Source organism: Rhinopithecus roxellana, chromosome 2, assembly GCF_007565055.1.
Source record: "Rhinopithecus roxellana isolate Shanxi Qingling chromosome 2, ASM756505v1, whole genome shotgun sequence".
Lineage (NCBI taxonomy): Eukaryota > Metazoa > Chordata > Mammalia > Primates > Cercopithecidae > Rhinopithecus > Rhinopithecus roxellana.
Genome location: NC_044550.1, coordinates 149,580,550 through 149,598,373, shown reverse-complemented (window position 1 = coordinate 149,598,373; position 17,824 = coordinate 149,580,550). Strand labels below are relative to the sequence as shown.

Genomic DNA, 17,824 nt, shown 5'->3' with positions numbered 1-17,824 from the left:
AAACCACAGTGTTTCTGGATGAGTGGCATGGAGCACAGCAGTGACTTTATTCCCTATTTCACCCCCTTAAATTGGAGCTTGCCCACATCAGGGCTGGCCAGGCACTCCAACCCATCCCTGCCTATACACATCCCCCCTCTGAAAGGGCTTCCTTGGGGGAAACTGGGCCTCTTCCTTCACCATCCCTTGAACAGGCTTTTGCAGGTGGCTTTTGCTTTTGTGGTTCCTACCTTAGAAGGAGATACCTAAGCCATCCTTCTGGCTGCTCTGGGCAAAAGACTTTGGAAACATCCTGGACTTCCCTTTCTCACGTCCCACTTCCAACACACTAGCTTAGCCAGTCAGCTCCACATTCAAACTTATTCAGGATGTATCAGTCAGGATTCAACCAGAGAATCTGAACCAGTAGGAGAGTCATATTAAGAGATCTATTGCAAGGAATTGCCCTACATATGTTATCAGTTGGGGGTGTCCAGGTTCTTGGCATCTTGAACTAAGAATTGGACAAAACACATAAACAAACCAAGAAAAGAATGAAGCAACAAAAGCAAAGATTATTGAAAACGAAAGTACACTCTACGGGGTTGGAGTGGCCGAGCATAGGGGCTTAAGAGCCCCGTTACAGAATTTTCTGGGGTTTAAATGCCATCTAGAGGTTTCCATTGGTTACTTGGTGTATGCCCTATGTAAATGAAGAGGCTAAAGTGAGGTTACAAAGTCATTTATTTGGTGTAGATTCTATGTAAATGACAAGTATAGTTCCTGTCACAGCTGCAGTGTTTCCATTTGATTTAGTTCTAGGAAGCCATGAGGTTCCCTGCCTCTAGACCCGATTCTCCTGCCTCACATAATCATGGGACTGGTTAGGCGAGTGGGAAATCCACAGGGCAGGCTGTCAGAAAGGGCAGGTTGGAACTCCTGGGCATGAGCGGAGTTACCATCCAAAGGCAGAATGTCTTCATCAGGGAACCCTCAGTTCCTCTAGGGCCTTTCAATGGATTGGATCAGGCCCACCTTCAATCTAGGATTATCTCCCTCGCTGAAAGTCAGTTGATTAAGGACTTTAATCATGTCCATAAAATACCTTCAGAGCAACACCTAGATTAGTGTTTGATTGAATAACTGAGGATAGTAGCTTAGCCAGCTTGACATCTGAAACCTATTGTCACCTTATCTAGCCTTGACTCCTCCAGAGTTTCCCCCTACCTTGGTCCAAACTACCATTATTTCTCCCCTGAATTATCGTGTCAGCCTCTATACCAGCTTCCTGCTTCTTGCCCTATCCTCCCTGGCCTTCCTCCTCCCACCCCCAGCTATTTTCAACAGAGCAACTAGACTGACGCATTCTCGGTTGCAGAGTGAGCAGTTGCTCCATTGCTCAAAGCCCTTGGGGTGGACAGAATGATGGTTCCTCAAAGATGTTCACATCCTAATCCTTGGAACCTGTGAATATGTTACCTTACATAGCAAAGGAACTTTGTACATGTGCTTAGGGTATGGACTTTGAGATGAGGAGAGTATCCTGGATTATCCAGGGGAGCCCAGTCTAATCACATGAGTCTTCAACAGCAGGAGAGGAAGACAGAAAAATGGATCAGAGAAATGTGACATGAAAAGAGCCTGACCCTCCATTGCTGGCTTTGAAAATGGAGGAAGGGAGCCACAAGCCAACTACAAGGGAAAGGGGACCTCAGTTCTACAACTGCATGGCCCTGAAGTCTGTGAACAAACCTAATGAGCAGGAAACAGATTCCCACCCAAAGCTCCCAGTGAGGAAACAGCCCTGTTAACAGCTTGATTTTAGCCTGGTGAGACCTGTGTTGGACTTCAAGTCTATAGAATTGTAAGATAATGTATTTGTGGGTTGTTTTGTTTTGTTTTTTTTTTGAGACAGAGTCTTGCTCTGTCACCCAGGCTGAAGTGCAGTGGCTCAATCTCGGCTCACTGCGACCTCTACCTCCCGGGTTCAAGTGATTATTCTGCCTCAGCCTCCTGAGTAGCTGAGAGTACAGACGCACGCCACCAAGCCCAGCTAATTTTTGTATTTTTAGTAGAGACAGGATTTCACCATGTTGGTCGGGCTGGTCTCAAACTCCTGACCTCGTGATCCACCCCGCTCAGCCTCCCAAAGTGCTGGGATTACAGGCATGAGCCACTGCACCCAGTCTTGTGTTGTTTAAACCAATAAATTTGTGGTCGTTTGTTATGGCAGAAAATGAGTACAGCCCTTCAATGACTTCCCACCCTATTCAGAGTAAAAGCCAAGCTCCTCAGCATCTTCCCCTGCTCCTTTCTTTCTGACTTCATTTCCTACCACTCTCCCTAACTCACGCCCTCACCCCTGCTCCACTCCCCTACATTGGCTCCTGGGCCTGGACTAGAGTGAAGCTAGTGAGTACTCGCTTCAAGATGCCAAAACCTCAGTAGTCAAGATCAGTAATATTTTAATGCAGTATCAAAATGAATGTGAAAAAAATTAATGATATACAAATCATAAAAATTTGAAAGAAAGACAAGATCCAATCCTGCACTTGCTCAACTCACCTCCTCTGCCTTCCTCTAATTCCAGGCCTGATCCTTGCTGCTCTCAAACTTCCAGCCACACTCCAGTGGCAGCACTTTTCCTGTTGGTTTTGCCCCAGATAGCTGCAAAGCTTCCTCCCTCACCTGCTTGGATTTATGCTCAAGTGTTGCCTTCTTAATGAGTCCTCCCTGGCCATTTATTTAAAATCTCAGAGTGTCCTCATGTATTAGTCTGTTTCCACGCTGCTATAAAGAAATACCTGAGACTGGGTAGTTTATGAAGAAATTATCAAGTTTAATTGATTCACAGTTCAGCATGTCTAGGGAGGCTTCAGGAAACTTACAATCATGGTGGAAGAGGGAGCAAACGCGTCCTTCTTCACATGGTGACAGCAGGAGAAGTGCTGAGCAAAAGAGGAAAAGCCCCTTATAAAACCATCAGATCTTGTGAGAACTCCTTCACTATAATGAGAACAGCATGGGGGTAACCGCCCCCATGATTCAATTACCTCCCACTAGGTCCCTCCCATGACACTTAAGGATTATGGAAACTACAATTCAAGATGAGATCTGGGTGGGGACATGGCCAAGCCATATCACCCCACCAGCACTCCCTGACCCTTTCTTGCGTTGTATTTCCCCAAAGTACTTAACATATCTAACATATTTATTTACTACTTTTTGTTCACTGCTGTACACTAGGACATAACAATATGTGGCATGTAGTAGGTGTTCAATAAGTATTTGTTGTAGGAATGAAGGAAAGGAGGAAGGGAAGAAGGAAAGGAGAAGCAAGAGAGGAAGGAGGGAAAGTAAGGGAGGGAGGCCTCTGCCAATGGGGCAACAGAGCATGTGTATGCAAGCAAGGAAGAACTTTCCCACTGGTTTATTGAAGCTGAAAATCCCTGAAGAGCTGCAGTAAATTTCAGTCTGTCTGTTTAAGAAAACACTAATTTATAAGCAGGGTTATTTTTTCCTCTCCCAAAGGGGAAAATGCCATCAAGAGCCAGTGTGTTCTCTTAGATTAATTAGCAGACTTGGATTAACTATGTGCTTTCTTTTCTAGGAAATTAGCTAAATTATGTTTCCACTGAAACTGGAAATGTTTGACCTCCTGGCAGTTTGTCCAAAATCCTTTGAAGCAGAGTATCTACAACTCTGTGTTTAATAATGCCTGGAGATTTTATTCTCTTCTCGTTCTCCCTCAACAATTAAAAATTCCATTCTGATGATCCCATCCCTTTAATTTTTCTTTTTTCTTTCTTTCTTTTTTTTTTTTTTAGATGGAGTCTCGCTCTGTCACCCAGGCTGGAGTGCAGTGGCGCGATCTTGGCTCACTGCAATCTCCACCTCCTGGGTTCAAGTGATTCTCCTGCCTCAGCCTCCTGAGTAGTGTTTTACCATGTTGGCCAGGCTGGTCTTGAACTCTTGACCTCAGGTGATCCACCCACCTCGGCCTCCCAAAGTGCTAGGATTACAGGGATGAGTCCCTATGCCCGGCCACCTCCCTTTAATTTTTTATGAGTGGATTCCTACAAAGCTATTGTTAAAAATCTGTGGAAATTTGTATCATAGATAAATAGAATTTTCTGTGGTAATAACAAGAAACAGTGTAATAGATCTATTTTAGTATTGATTGGGATGGAAAATAGGCCCAAGTGTTACTGGAATCTATTGACTAACACCCATGTGATGCAGGGGTTGACTTGAATACATGAGTTGGAATGTAAGCAGAGTGAAGTTCAGGTGCATACTAAATTATGTGGATTATGAGCCAGAGTGGCCATTGTGGGCATGTGAAGGGCAATGAAGCAGTGGAGCCAGGTTAGGAGAGAGAAAGGAGAGGTGCAGAGGGAGGAGGAGTAGGGGGAGAGAGAAAAACTCAGAGAAGAACATGAGAGAATAGCCTCCTGTTCTTAGATAGAGGAGGAAGAAATAAGATTAAATGAAATAGCAACACAGTAGGAAGTAGAAAAACTGGGCCAAACCTGGAAAATCTTTGGGTTACATCCATGCTTGGCTGCTTCCTCACTGTTCCGCCTTGTCCAAGACACTTTACCTCTCTGATCCTCGATTCCCTCAAAAATTTGTGGCACTGTTTGGGGAGGCTAACGGTGACACTGACAACGATGCTGTGGCATGATGAGCCCAGGGTGGTGTAGGAAGGAGGAAAGCTAATCCAGCCTGGCCATCTGAACTGTGTATAAATGAGCTCAACTCTCAGCTCATGGCTGGTGCCTACTTTTGCAATTTGACAAATAAAGAAAAAGATTGCCATCATGCAAATGATTATAGTCCTTTTGCAGATGCATATTATGTATGGAGCAATCACAAATCACAGTGCACACACATTTTGTGGGTCGCTTTTTCAGATATTATATTGTTGGCATTTTTATTGTTTGTAACTGCCCTTGTAAAGATTTTAACCGCACTCTGTGAGTGTGAGTGAGTGTGTGTGAGTGTGTGTGTGTGCGTGTGAACCCCCATAATATAGTGGCTATTGAGTCAGGATCTGGGTTTGAAATTTAACTCCACCACTTACTGTCTTGCTATCTGACACTCAACCTCACCTACGCCTTATATTCCTCACAGAAAATAACAGAACTTGCTTCAAAAGACAATTGAGATAACTAAAGGCAGTAATGCATGCAAAGAACAGAGGATAGTGTTTGGTAGCAAACCCTCAATAAAATATTGGCTCTTATTATTACAAAGGTTTACAGTTTGTAATAATTTGAACATGCTCTCTTTTCCTAAGCGGCCTGAGGTAATCTGTGAAAATGGTTTGCTATTCGTGTGACCTGGAGAACCCCAAAAAATCATGCAAATCAAGAGGTTCCAATCTCCGTGTTCACTTTAAGAACACTCGTGAAACTACCTAGGCCATCAAGGGTATGCATATATGAAAAGCCACGAAGTATCTGAAAGATGGCACTTTACAGAAACAGTGCATACCTTCCTGATGTTACAATGGTGGAGTTGGTAGGTGTGCCCAGGCCATGCAGTGGGGCTGGACACAAGGTCGGTGGCCCAAAAAGAGTAGCTGAATTTTTGGTGCACATGCTTAAAAATGCAGAGAGTAATGCTGAACTTATGTTTTTAGGTGTAGATTCTCCAGTCATTGAGCATATCCAAGTGAACAAAGCACCTAAGATGCACCACTGGACCTACAGAGCTCATGGTCAGATTAACCCATACATGAGCTCTCCCTGCCACACAGAGAAGATCCTAACTGAAAAGGAACAGATTGTTCCTAAACCAGAAGAGGAGGTTTACCCAGAAGAAAAAGATATACCAGAAGAAACTGAAGAAACAAAAACTTATGGCACAGGAGTAAATTCAGCATTAAAATAAATACAGTCAAAAGGAATGATAATAATAATAATAATTTGAATGCTATGGAAATGGGAAAATTCTCTATAATTTCATCCATACCACTCAAGATCCTCACTATAACTGTTTGGTGTGTATTTCTCCACTCCCCCACCTCCCCACTTTTATTTTTATACATTTACTATCACATTATTATTCTATTTTCTTTTTTAACCACAAACCAAACAACAACAAAAGGATATTATACATACCACCTCTTTATTGTTATTTTCATGGCAATGTTTATAGATTTAAACCTTTCTTTTCAGTGGCTGCATGAAATTTCATTCCACTTATTGATGATGGCAGCAGCCCATCTGGAGCAGCTGCAGCAAAGACACTGGTTGCAGCTGGGAAGGTGCGGCTGGGGCTGTTCACTCCGCAGAGGTAGTGGGAGCTGGAAATAAGCAGGAGCCCCACCCCCTTCTGGTGGGGTGGGAGCCCCACACTCCCAGGCCCAGCTGTGGCTGTGGACCAGGACATACCTGTGCTCTTGGGGGCCTGGGAAGCCCCCCTTCCCCCACAGACTCAGAAGTGCCTGCTCCCACTGCCTGGCCTCTCCCCACTCCTGGGACCCACTCCAATTTTGGAGCAAAGTTGTGGCCAAGCCCAGGTGCTGCCCAGATCCAGCTAGGTGCATATATGCTTGGGGCAGTACTAACACGTCAGCCCTCTGCCACTTCAGTCCCCTCTGGGCTTTGGGCATCCAAGAGCATGGGAGGGAGGCCAAGGTGGGGGCTGAAGGTGGCTCAGTGCAGGTCTGCAGGCACCCCTTGGCATGAACAGCCTGAGTGCCATAAGCAGCAGTGGGAGGTAGACAGGCTCCTGGGCAGAAAAGGGTGGGTCCCCAGTGAAACCCCACCTTCAAGGCAGGGATGAACAGAAGTCTGGGGGCTGGGCTGCCAGTTCCACAGACCCAAGTGAAAACTTATGGTGTTTTTTCTGAGCCCACCCATGGCCACCCATGGACCAATCAGCATGTACTTCCGCCCTTCTGAAGCCCTTGAAACCCCAGGACTCAGTCAACCTCACAGAGACAACTGGACAACCTGCCTGTAAAGAGGAGCTAACCATGTCTGGGTCTCCTCTCTCTTGAGGGCTGCAGAGACAATGGGAGATCTGCCTTTGGGAAAGAGCTACCCACTTTGGGTCTCCTGAGAGCTGTACTGTCACTCAATAAAGCACCCCTTCACCTTGCTCATCCTCTAGTTGTCCATGTACCTCATTCTTCCTGGATGTGGGACAAGAACTCAAGACCCACCAAATGGCAGAACTGAAAGAGCTGTAACACAAACAGGGCTGAAACACACACCCCCACTCACCCACGTTGCAGGCAATGAAGAGAAGAGGTATAGCCTTTCAGGGAGCCCAGACTGAGGGGCTCCCTGAGCCAGGGCTGTGACACTCTCTCTGGGGTTTTGTGGTTCCTGGTGTCTCCAAGCTTCTGAGCACCACGATGCTCTCTGGTGCCTGCAGTGGAAACTACTTGTGGTATGCCTGGTCCAGCCACAGCCCAGCACAGAGCCAGTGCCTGTGCCAATGGCTGGAGCTGCCTGCCCTGCCACAGCTGGCATGCCTAGCTATGGACATGGTCAGACCCCATGCTTGCTCACACACCCCTTGGTGCTCTGCACCTGGCTTGCCCTTGGCAGGCATGGGATCCAGGCTGGTAGCACAAGACAAAAGCAGCCTTCTGGGCTGAGTGAGTGGAACAAGCCCAGTGGGCCTCAGCAAAACTTGGGCAAAGGTGCCACCAGCCACAGAGGTTTCCAGCTGACAAGGTGACACCCCAAGGATCCTGTGAAAATATGGAGGTAGTTTATTTAACCACTCCTATATTGAAGGACATTGGTTTATTTTTAATTTTTTTCACTAGTAGAAACAGTACTGTAAAGAACATAAATTGTGTATATTGCTATCAATTTACAAAAGTATTTCTATAGAAGTGGACATGATGGAGCAAAGGGCATAAACACTTAAAATTTTAATAGATGCTGTTAGATTTCCTTCTGAAAAAAAAAAACACAAAATTTTCAAACTTTCATCAACCCTGGATATTATTCAATTTAAAACTTTTACTTTTGCCAGGTGTAATGGACAAAATATATTTTGTTTCTTTTAATTTCATTTATTTAATTACAGGCAAAACTGATCATCTTTTTGCATTTCTTTTCCTAATTATTTATTCGCATGTAACAATTTTTTGTTGGGTTATTTTTGTTTTTGTCATTTTTGTTTTGTTTTGGTTTTTTGAGACAGATTATCATTCTGTTGCCAGGCTGGAATGCATTGGCGCAATCTCGGCTCACTGCAACCTTCGCCTCCCAGGTCCAAGCGATTCTCCTGCCTCAGCCTCCTGAGTAGCTGGTACTACAGGTGCTCACCACCACATCTGGCTACGTTTTGTATTTTTAGTAGAGACAAGATTCCACCATGTTGGCCAAGATGGTCTCAAACCCCTGACCTCGTGATCCGCCTGCCTTGGCCTCCCAAAGTGCTGGGATTACAGGCATGAGCCACTGTGCCTGGCCTTTTGTCACTGATTTTTAAGTACTCTGTGTGTGTGTGTGTATACATATATATAATTATATCTATATTTATATATGTGTATGCATATATGTATACATATGTGTATATAATTATATATATGTATACATATTTATATGTATATATTTATATAGGTATACACACACATACCATGTACTGTGTATATATACTATATATATACACACACACTATGGATATAAACCTTTTGTTATTTATTTTTTAAAGATATTTCATCCCAACTTGTAAGTTTTTTCTGTAACTTATTTATGCCTTTGAAATGAATCATCATTTTTTTAAATTGCATTTTTATGTGGTTAAAGTCATATATCCTTTCCTTTATGAGTTCTTAGTTTTGCAGTTTAGTTTAAAAAGTCTTCTCACTTAAATATGATTTAAAAGAATTTTGCTATCTTTTCTTGTAGGGTTTTACATTTTTGGAGTTTAAATATTTAGTCTATCTGAAATTACTTTTATACATAATATAAAACTAGAATATAAGGTTTTTTCCCCTCATGGGCTAAACATAATCTTTAATTACTACACAAAAAAATCCCTTAACTAGCCAGGAACAGTGGCTCATGCCCTGTAATCCCAGCATTTTGGGGGGCCAAAGGAGGTAGATAGCCTGAGCTCAGGAGTTCAAGATGACCCTGGGCAACATAGTGCGCCCTCGTCTCTCAAAAAAAAAAAAAATGAGAGCACGGTCGGGGGCGGAGCAAGATGGCCAAATAGGAACAGCTCCAGTCTCCAACTCCCAGCGCGAGCGACACAGAAGACCGGTGATTTCTGCATTTTCAACTGAGGTACTGGGGTCATCTCACTAGGGAGTGCCAGACAATCGGTGCTGGTCAGCTGCTGCAGCCCGACCAGCGAGAGCTGAAGCAGGGCGAGGCATCGCCTCACCTGGGAAGCGCAAGGGGGAAGGGAATCCCTTTTCCTAGCCAGGGGAACTGAGACACACAACACCTGGAAAATCGGGTAACTTCCACCCCAATATTGCACTTTAAGCAAACGGGCACACCAGGAGAATATATCCCACACCTGGCCGGGAGGGTCCCACGCCCATGGAGCCTCCCTCATTGCTAACACAGCAGTCTGCGATCTAACCGCAAGGCAGCAGCGAGGCTGGGGAAGGGGTGCCCGCCATTGCTGAGGCTTAAGTAGGTAAACAAAGCCACTGGGAAGCTCGAACTGGGTGGAGCTCACAGCAGCTCAAGGAAACCTGCCTGTCTCTGTAGACTCCACCTCTGGGGACAGGGCATAGCTAAAAAAAAACAACAACAAAAAGGCAGCAGAACCTCTGCAGACGCAAACGACTCTGTCTGACAGCTTTGAAGAGAGCAGTGGATCTCCCAACACGGAGGTTGAGATCTGAGAACTGACAGACTGCCTGCTCCAGTGGGTCCCTGACCCCTGAGTAGCCTAACTGGGAGACATCCCCCACTAGGGGCAGTCTGACACCCCACACCTCACAGGGTGGAGTACACCCCTGAGAGGAAGCTTCCAAAGTAAGAATCAGACAGGTACACTCGCTGTTCAGCAGTATTCTATCTTCTGCAACCTCTGCTGCTGATACCCAGGCAAACAGGGTCTGGAGTGGACCTCAAGCAATCTCCAACAGACCTACAGCTGAGGGTCCTGACTGTCAGAAGGAAAACTATCAAACAGGAAGGACACCTATACCAAAACCCCATCAGTACTACGTCACCATCATCAAAGACCAGAGACAGATAAAACCACAAAGATGGGGAAAAAGCAGGGCAGAAAAGCTGGAAATTCAAAAAACAAGAGCGCATCTCCCCCTGCAAAGGAGCACAGTCCATCGCCAGCAACGGATCAAAGCTGGTCAGAGAATGACTTTGACGAGATGAGAGAAGAAGCCTTCAGTCCATCAAACTTCTCAGAGCTAAAAGAGGAATTACGTACCCAGCACAAATAAACTAAAAATCTTGAAAAAAGAGTGGAAGAATTGACAGCTAGACTAATTAATGCAGAGAAGGTCATAAACGAAATGACAGAGATGAAAACCATGACACGAGAAATACGTGACAAATGCACAAGCTTCAGTAACCGACTCGATCAACTGGAAGAAAGAGTATCAGCGATTGAGGATCAAATGAATGAAATGAAGCAAGAAGAGAAACCAAAAGAAAAAAGAAGAAAAAGAAATGAACAAAGCCTGCAAGAAGTATGGGATTACGTAAAAAGACCAAATCTACGTCTGATTGGGGTGCCTGAAAGTGAGGGGGAAAATGGAACCAAGTTGGAAAACACTCTTCAGGATATCATCCAGGAGAACTTCCCCAACCTAGTAGGGCAGGCCAACATTCAAATTCAGGCAATACAGAGAACGCCACAAAGACACTCCTCCAGAAGAGCAACTCCAAGACACATAATTGCCAGATTCACCAAAGTTGAAATGAAGGAAAAAATCTTAAGGGCAGCCAGAGAGAAAGGTCGGGTTACCCACAAAGGGAAGCCCATCAGACTAACAGCAGATCTCTTGGCAGAAACTCTATAAGCCAGAAGAGAGTGGGGGGCCAATGTTCAACATTCTTAAAGAAAAGAATTTTTTTTTTTTTTTTTTTTTTTTGAGACGGAGTCTCGCTCTGTCGCCCAAGCTGGAGTGCAGTGGCCGGATCTCAGCTCACTGCAAGCTCCGCCTCCTGGGTTCATGCCATTCTCCTGCCTCAGCCTCCCGAGTAGCTGGGACTACAGGCATCCGCCACCTCGCCTGGCTAGTTTTTTGTACTTTTTAGTAGAGACGGGGTTTCACTATGTTAGCCAGGATGGTCTCGATCTCCTGACCTTGTGATCCGCCCGCCTCGGCCTCCCAAAGTGCTGGGATTACAGGCTTGAGCCACCGCGCCCGGCCAAGAAAAGAATTTTAAACCCAGAATTTCATATCCAGCCAAACTAAGTTTCATAAGTGAAGGAGAAATAAAATCCTTTACAGATAAGCAAATGCTTAGAGATTTTGTCACCACCAGCCCTGCCTTACAAGAGACCCTGAAGGAAGCCCTAAACATGGAAAGGAACAACCGGTACCAGCCACTGCAAAAACATGCCAAAATGTAAAGACCATCGAGGCTAGGAAGAAACTGCATCAACTAACGAGCAAAATAACCAGTTAATATCATAATGGCAGGATCAAGTTCACACATAACAATATTAACCTTAAATGTAAATGGACTAAATGCTCCAATTAAAAGACACAGACTGGCAAACTGGATAAAGAGTCAAGACCCATCAGTCTGCTGTATTCAGGAGACCCATCTCACATGCAGAGACATACATAGGCTCAAAATAAAGGGATGGAGGAAGATCTATCAAGCAAATGGAGAACAAAAAAAAGCAGGGGTTGCAATCCTAGTCTCTGATAAAACAGACTTTAAACCATCAAAGATCAAAAGAGACAAAGAAGGCCATTACATAATGGTAAAGGGATCAATTCAACAGGAAGAGCTATCCTAAATATATATGCACCCAATACAGGAGCACCCAGATTCATAAAGCAAGTCCTTAGAGACTTACAAAGAGACTTAGACTCCCATACAATAATAATGGGAGACTTCAACACTCCACTGTCAACATTAGACAGATCAACGAGACAGAAAGTTAACAAGGATATCCAGAATTGAACTCATCTCTGCACCAAGCGGACTTAATAGACATCTATAGAACTCTCCACCCCAAATCAACAGAATATACATTCTTCTCAGCACCACATCGCACTTATTCCAAAATTGACCACATAATTGGAAGTAAAGCACTCCTCAGCAAATGTAAAAGAACAGAAATTATAACAAACCATCTCTCAGACCACAGTGCAATCAAACTAGAACTCAGGACTAAGAAACTCAATCAAAACCGCTCAACTACATGGAAACTGAACAACCTGCTCCTCAATGACTATTGGGTACATAACGAAATGAAGGCAGAAATAAAGATGTTCTTTGAAACTAATGAGAACAAAGATACAACATACCAGAATCTCTGGGACACATTTAAAGCAGTGTGTAGAGGGAAATTTATAGCACTAAATGCCCACAAGAGAAAGCAGGAAAGATCTAAAATGGACACTCTAACATCACAATTAAAAGAACTAGAGAGGCAAGAGCAAACACATTCAAAAGCTAGCAGAAGGCAAGAAATAACTAAGATCAGAGCAGAACTGAAGAAGATAGAGACACAAAAAAACCCTCCAAAAAATCAATGAATCCAGGAGTTGGTTTTTTGAAAAGATCAACAAAATTGACAGACCGCTAGCAAGACTAATAAAGAAGAAAAGAGAGAGGAATCAAATAGACGCAATAAAAAATGATAAAGGGGATATCACCACCGACCCCACAGAAATACAAACTACCATCAGAGAATACTATAAACACCTCTACGCAAATCAACTAGAAAATCTAGAAGAAATGGATAATTTCCTGGACACTTACACTCTCCCAAGACTAAACCAGGAAGAAGTTGAATCCCTGAATAGACCAATAGCAGGCTCTGAAATTGAGGCAATAATTAATAGCCTACCCACCAAAAAAAGTCCAGGACCAGATGGATTCACAGCTGAATTCTACCAGAGGTACAAGGAGGAGCTGGTACCATTCCTTCTGAAACTATTCCAATCAATAGAAAATGAGGGAATCCTCCCTAACTCATTTTATGAGGCCAACATCATCCTGATACCAAAGCCTGGCAGAGACACAACAAAAAAAGAGAATTTTAGACCAATATCCCTGATGAACATCGATGCAAAAATCCTCAATAAAATACTGGCAAACCGGATCCAGCAGCACATCAAAAAGCTTATCCACCATGATGAAGTGGGCTTCATCCCTGGGATGCAAGGCTCGTTCAATATACGCAAATCAATAAACATAATCCAGCATATAAACAGAACCAAAGACAAAAACCACATGATTATCTCAATAGATGCAGAAAAGGCTTTTGACAAAATTCAACAGCCCTTCATGCTAAAAACGCTCAATAAATTCGGTATTGATGGAACGTACCTCAAAATAATAAGAGCTATTTATGACAAACCCAGAGCTAATATCATACTGAATGGGCAAAAACTGGAAAAAATCCCTTTGAAAACTGGCACAAGACAGGGATGCCCTCTCTCACCACTCCTATTCAACATAGTGTTGGAAGTTCTGGCTAGGGCAATCAGGCAAGAGAAAGAAATCAAGGGTATTCAGTTAGGAAAAGAAGAAGTCAAATTGTCCCTGTTTGCAGATGACATGATTGTATATTTAGAAAACCCCATTGTCTCAGCCCAAAATCTCCTTAAGCTGATAAGCAACTTCAGCAAAGTCTCAGGATACAAAATTAATGTGCAAAAATCACAAGCATTCTTATACACCAGTAACAGACAAACAGAGAGCCAAATCAGGAATGAACTTCCATTCACAATTGCTTCAAAGAGAATAAAATACCTAGGAATCCAACTTACAAGGGATGTAAAGGACCTCTTCAAGGAGAACTACAAACCACTGCTCAGTGAAATCAAAGAGGACACAAACAAATGGAAGAACATACCATGCTCATGGATAGGAAGAATCAATATTGTGAAAATGGCCATACTTCCCAAGGTTATTTATAGATTCAATGCCATCCCCATCAAGCTACCAATGAGTTTCTTCACAGAATTGGAAAAAACAGCTTTAAAGTTCATATGGAACCAAAAAAGAGCCCGCATTGCCAAGACAATCCTAAGTCAAAAGGACAAAGCTGGAGGCGTCACGCTACCTGACTTCAAAGTATACTACAAGGCTACAGTAACCAAAACAGCATGGTACTGGTACCAAAACAGAGATATAGACCAATGGAACAGAACAGAGTCCTCAGAAATAATACCACACATCTAAAGCCATCTGATCTTTGACAAACCTGAGAGAAACAAGAAATGGGGAAAGAATTCCCTATTTAATAAATGGTGCTGGGAAAATTGGCTAGCCATAAGTAGAAAGCTGAAACTGGATCCTTTCCTTACTCTTTATACGAAGATTAATTCAAGGTGGATTAGAGACTTAAATGTTAGACCTAATACCATAAAAACCCTAGAAGAAAATCTAGGTAGTACCATTCAGGACATAGGCATGGGCAAGGACTTCATGTCTAAAACACCAAAAGCAACGGCAGCAAAAGCCAAAATTGACAAATGGGATCTAATTAAACTAAAGAGCTTCTGCACAGCAAAAGAAACTACCACCAGAGTGAACAGGCAACCTACAGAATGGGAGAAAATTTTTGCAATCTACTCATCTGACAAAGGGCTAATATCCAGAATCTACAAAGAACTCAAACAAATATACAAGAAAAAAAAACAACCCCATCAAAAAGTGGGCAAAGGATATGAACAGACATTTCTCAAAAGAAGACATTCATACAGCCAACAGACACACGAAAAAATGCTCATCATCACTCACCATCAGAGAAATGCAAATCAAAACCACAATGAGATACCATCTCACACCAGTTAGAACGGCAATCATTAAAAAGTCAGGAAACAACAGGTGTTGGAGAGGATGTGGAGAAATAGGAACAGTTTTACACTGTTGGTGGGATTGTTAACTAGTTCAACCATTATGGAAAACAGTATGGCAATTCCTCAAAGATCTAGAACTAGATGTACCATATGACCCAGCCATCCCACTGCTGGGTATATACCCAAAGGATTATAAATTATTCTACTACAAAGACACATGCACACGTATGTTTATTGCGGCACTATTCACAATTGCAAAGACTTGGAATCAACCCAAATGTCCATCTGTGACAGACTGGATTAAGAAAATGTGGCACATATACACCATGGAATACTATGCAGCCATAAAAAAGGATGAGTTTGCGTCCTTTGTAGGGACATGGATGCAGCTGGAAACCATCATTCTTAGCAAACTATCACAAGAACAGAAAACCAAACACCGCATGTTCTCACTCATAGGTGGGAACTGAACAATGAGATCACTTGGACTCGGGAAGGGGACCATCACACACTGGGGCCTATCATGGGGAGGGGGGAGGGGGAGGGATTGCATTGGGAGTTATACATGATATAAATGATGAATTGATGGGTGCTGACGAGTTGATGGGTGCAGCACACCAACATGGCACAGGTATACATATGTAACAAACCTGCACGTTATGCACATGTGCCCTAGAACTTAAAGTATAATAATAATAAAAAAAAAGAAATCAGCATGGTCCACAGAGAATAAATTTGGGGAGTATTGCCAAAAAAAAAAAAAAAAAGAAAAAATTAGCTTGGCATGGTGATGTGCACCTGTAGTCCTAGCTACTTGGGAGGCTGAGGTGGGAGGATTGCTTGAGCCCAGCAGGTGGAGGCTGCAGTGAGCTGGGATTGTGCCGCTACACTCCAGCCTGGGCAACAGAGCAAGACCCTGTCAAAAAAAAGAAAGAAAGAAGGAAGGAAAGGAAGAAAAGAAGAAAAAAGAAAAGAAAAGAAAAGAAGTCGTCAATTCTTTGCAAGCTGCTGGCCACTGGCTGGCCTTATCTTCTAACCATATGAACCTCTCTAGCATGGCAGTTTGCCTCATCAAATCTAGCAAGAGACTGGACTTAGTGGCTCACACCTGTAATCCCAGCACTTTGGGAGACTGAGGCAGGAGGATCACTTGAACTCAGGAGTTCGAGATCAATCTGGGCAAAATAGAGACCTTGTCGCTACAACAAATGAAAATATTAGCTGGCCATGGTAGGAAGCTGAGGTGGGAGGTTCCTGGAAGATCAAGACTGCAGTAAGCCGTGACCATGCCTGGCCTGGGAGACAGAGCAAGACTCAATCTCAAAAAAAAAGAAAAAAAAATCCCTAACCTTTAGTTTGTGGCTCATCACAGAGTCCCTTCCCACATTGTTGATGGACTTCTTGTTGTGACAGGTGCTATCTGAACATCCACTAGGTGAGACACCAAGTGATGCCTAAATTTATGTTTCTCTAGGATTTAAGTTCCTTTTAGTGTCTCTCTGAGTTTCGGCTTCTTATCTGAGAATGGGCTTCTCTGTATGACTGACATTGGGGCCTTCATCTCCTTGAGGTGAGGTCAGTCCAAACAGGAAGGTGATTATACCCTAATCACATCTACTTGATCATCAATATCTCCATTTGACACAGTAAGTGCTACGTTATACAAGAGACACAGTCATACAAAGGTGGGGGTTTGGGAGACTTTCTGATCAATATGAATATTTTAATGATCTCTTGAAACATATTGCCAAATTACCTTTCCAAAGAGCAAAGTTACAATTTATAAAGCCACTGACTAACTGAGAATGCTAATTTCTTCAAGTCCTTCCAGTGTTAATAACATCTTTTAAAAACGTTTGCCCACTTATTAGGTGTGATATTATGATTTTATATTTTATATATATATGTGTGTGTGTGTGTGTGTGTGTGTGTGTATGTATGTATATGTTGGGTTTTGTCCATGGTTGTTAGCTAATAATCCCATAACCATTGTTATAGCTATTTGTTATAATGTTGGGGCACTTCAGGCCTCAGAAGCAGGCCTCAGGAAACAAATCTTCCTCTCTGATCTTCTGTCCTCTCTTTCGCTTGGGAAAATAGAGAAGTAAGGACTGAGCAGAATCCCTGAGGCCTTAACTTGTAATTCTACAACAGGTTCTCCCATCTCTAAACTTTTCCTTCCTTTAAGTTGACAGGTAAAACCCTGCAGTCTGCTGTCTGAGAACAGTTGGTGCTCACTAGACTTTCCACGAGCTCTTGCCTTAGTTTGAGTTACCCCAAATGCAGAGTCTGATAGAGGTACTTGTCGCAGGTGGCTCACTGAGGAGGGATCACCTGCAGCAGGAGTGAGGGAGCAGAGAGTGTGATGTTGAGAGGGAGGATGTGTTACAAGGTGAGAAAGGTACAGAATGCTTCCTAGAGCTATTCACCTAAATGAAAGAATTCACCCCCTAGCTTTCATCCCTAGGGGTTACAAATTGCTGAGAGAGACATTAACTTCCCTGCACTTAGTGGGGTTGTGCTATGGTTTGAATATGTCTTCCAAAGTTCATGTGCTGGAAACTTTACACCCAATGCAACATTGTTGAGAGATGAGACTTTTAAGAGGTGATCTGGTCCATTATCAAGGGAGTGGGTTTATTATCTCTGTAGTGGTGTGCTTATAAAGGGTGAGCTCAGACTTCTTTTCTCTCTCTCTTGCATGCCTTCTGCCACCATGTGATAACTTCTGCCACGTTACAATGCAGTAAGAAGGCCCTTACCAGATGTGGTATTTTGATGTTGGACTTCCCAGTCTCCAGAACCATGAGCCCCCCAAAACTTCCATTGCTTGCCAATCTGTAGCATTCTGTCATAGTAGCACAAAACAGACTCAGACAGACTTGTGTG

General features: G+C 43.3%; 1 pseudogene; it reads left to right on the top strand.

The window, feature by feature from the left end:
• The first annotated feature begins 5,303 nt into the window (after nucleotides 1-5,303).
• Nucleotides 5,304-5,860, top strand: LOC104655721 (annotated as a pseudogene).
• Nucleotides 5,861-17,824: the final 11,964 nt, after the last annotated feature.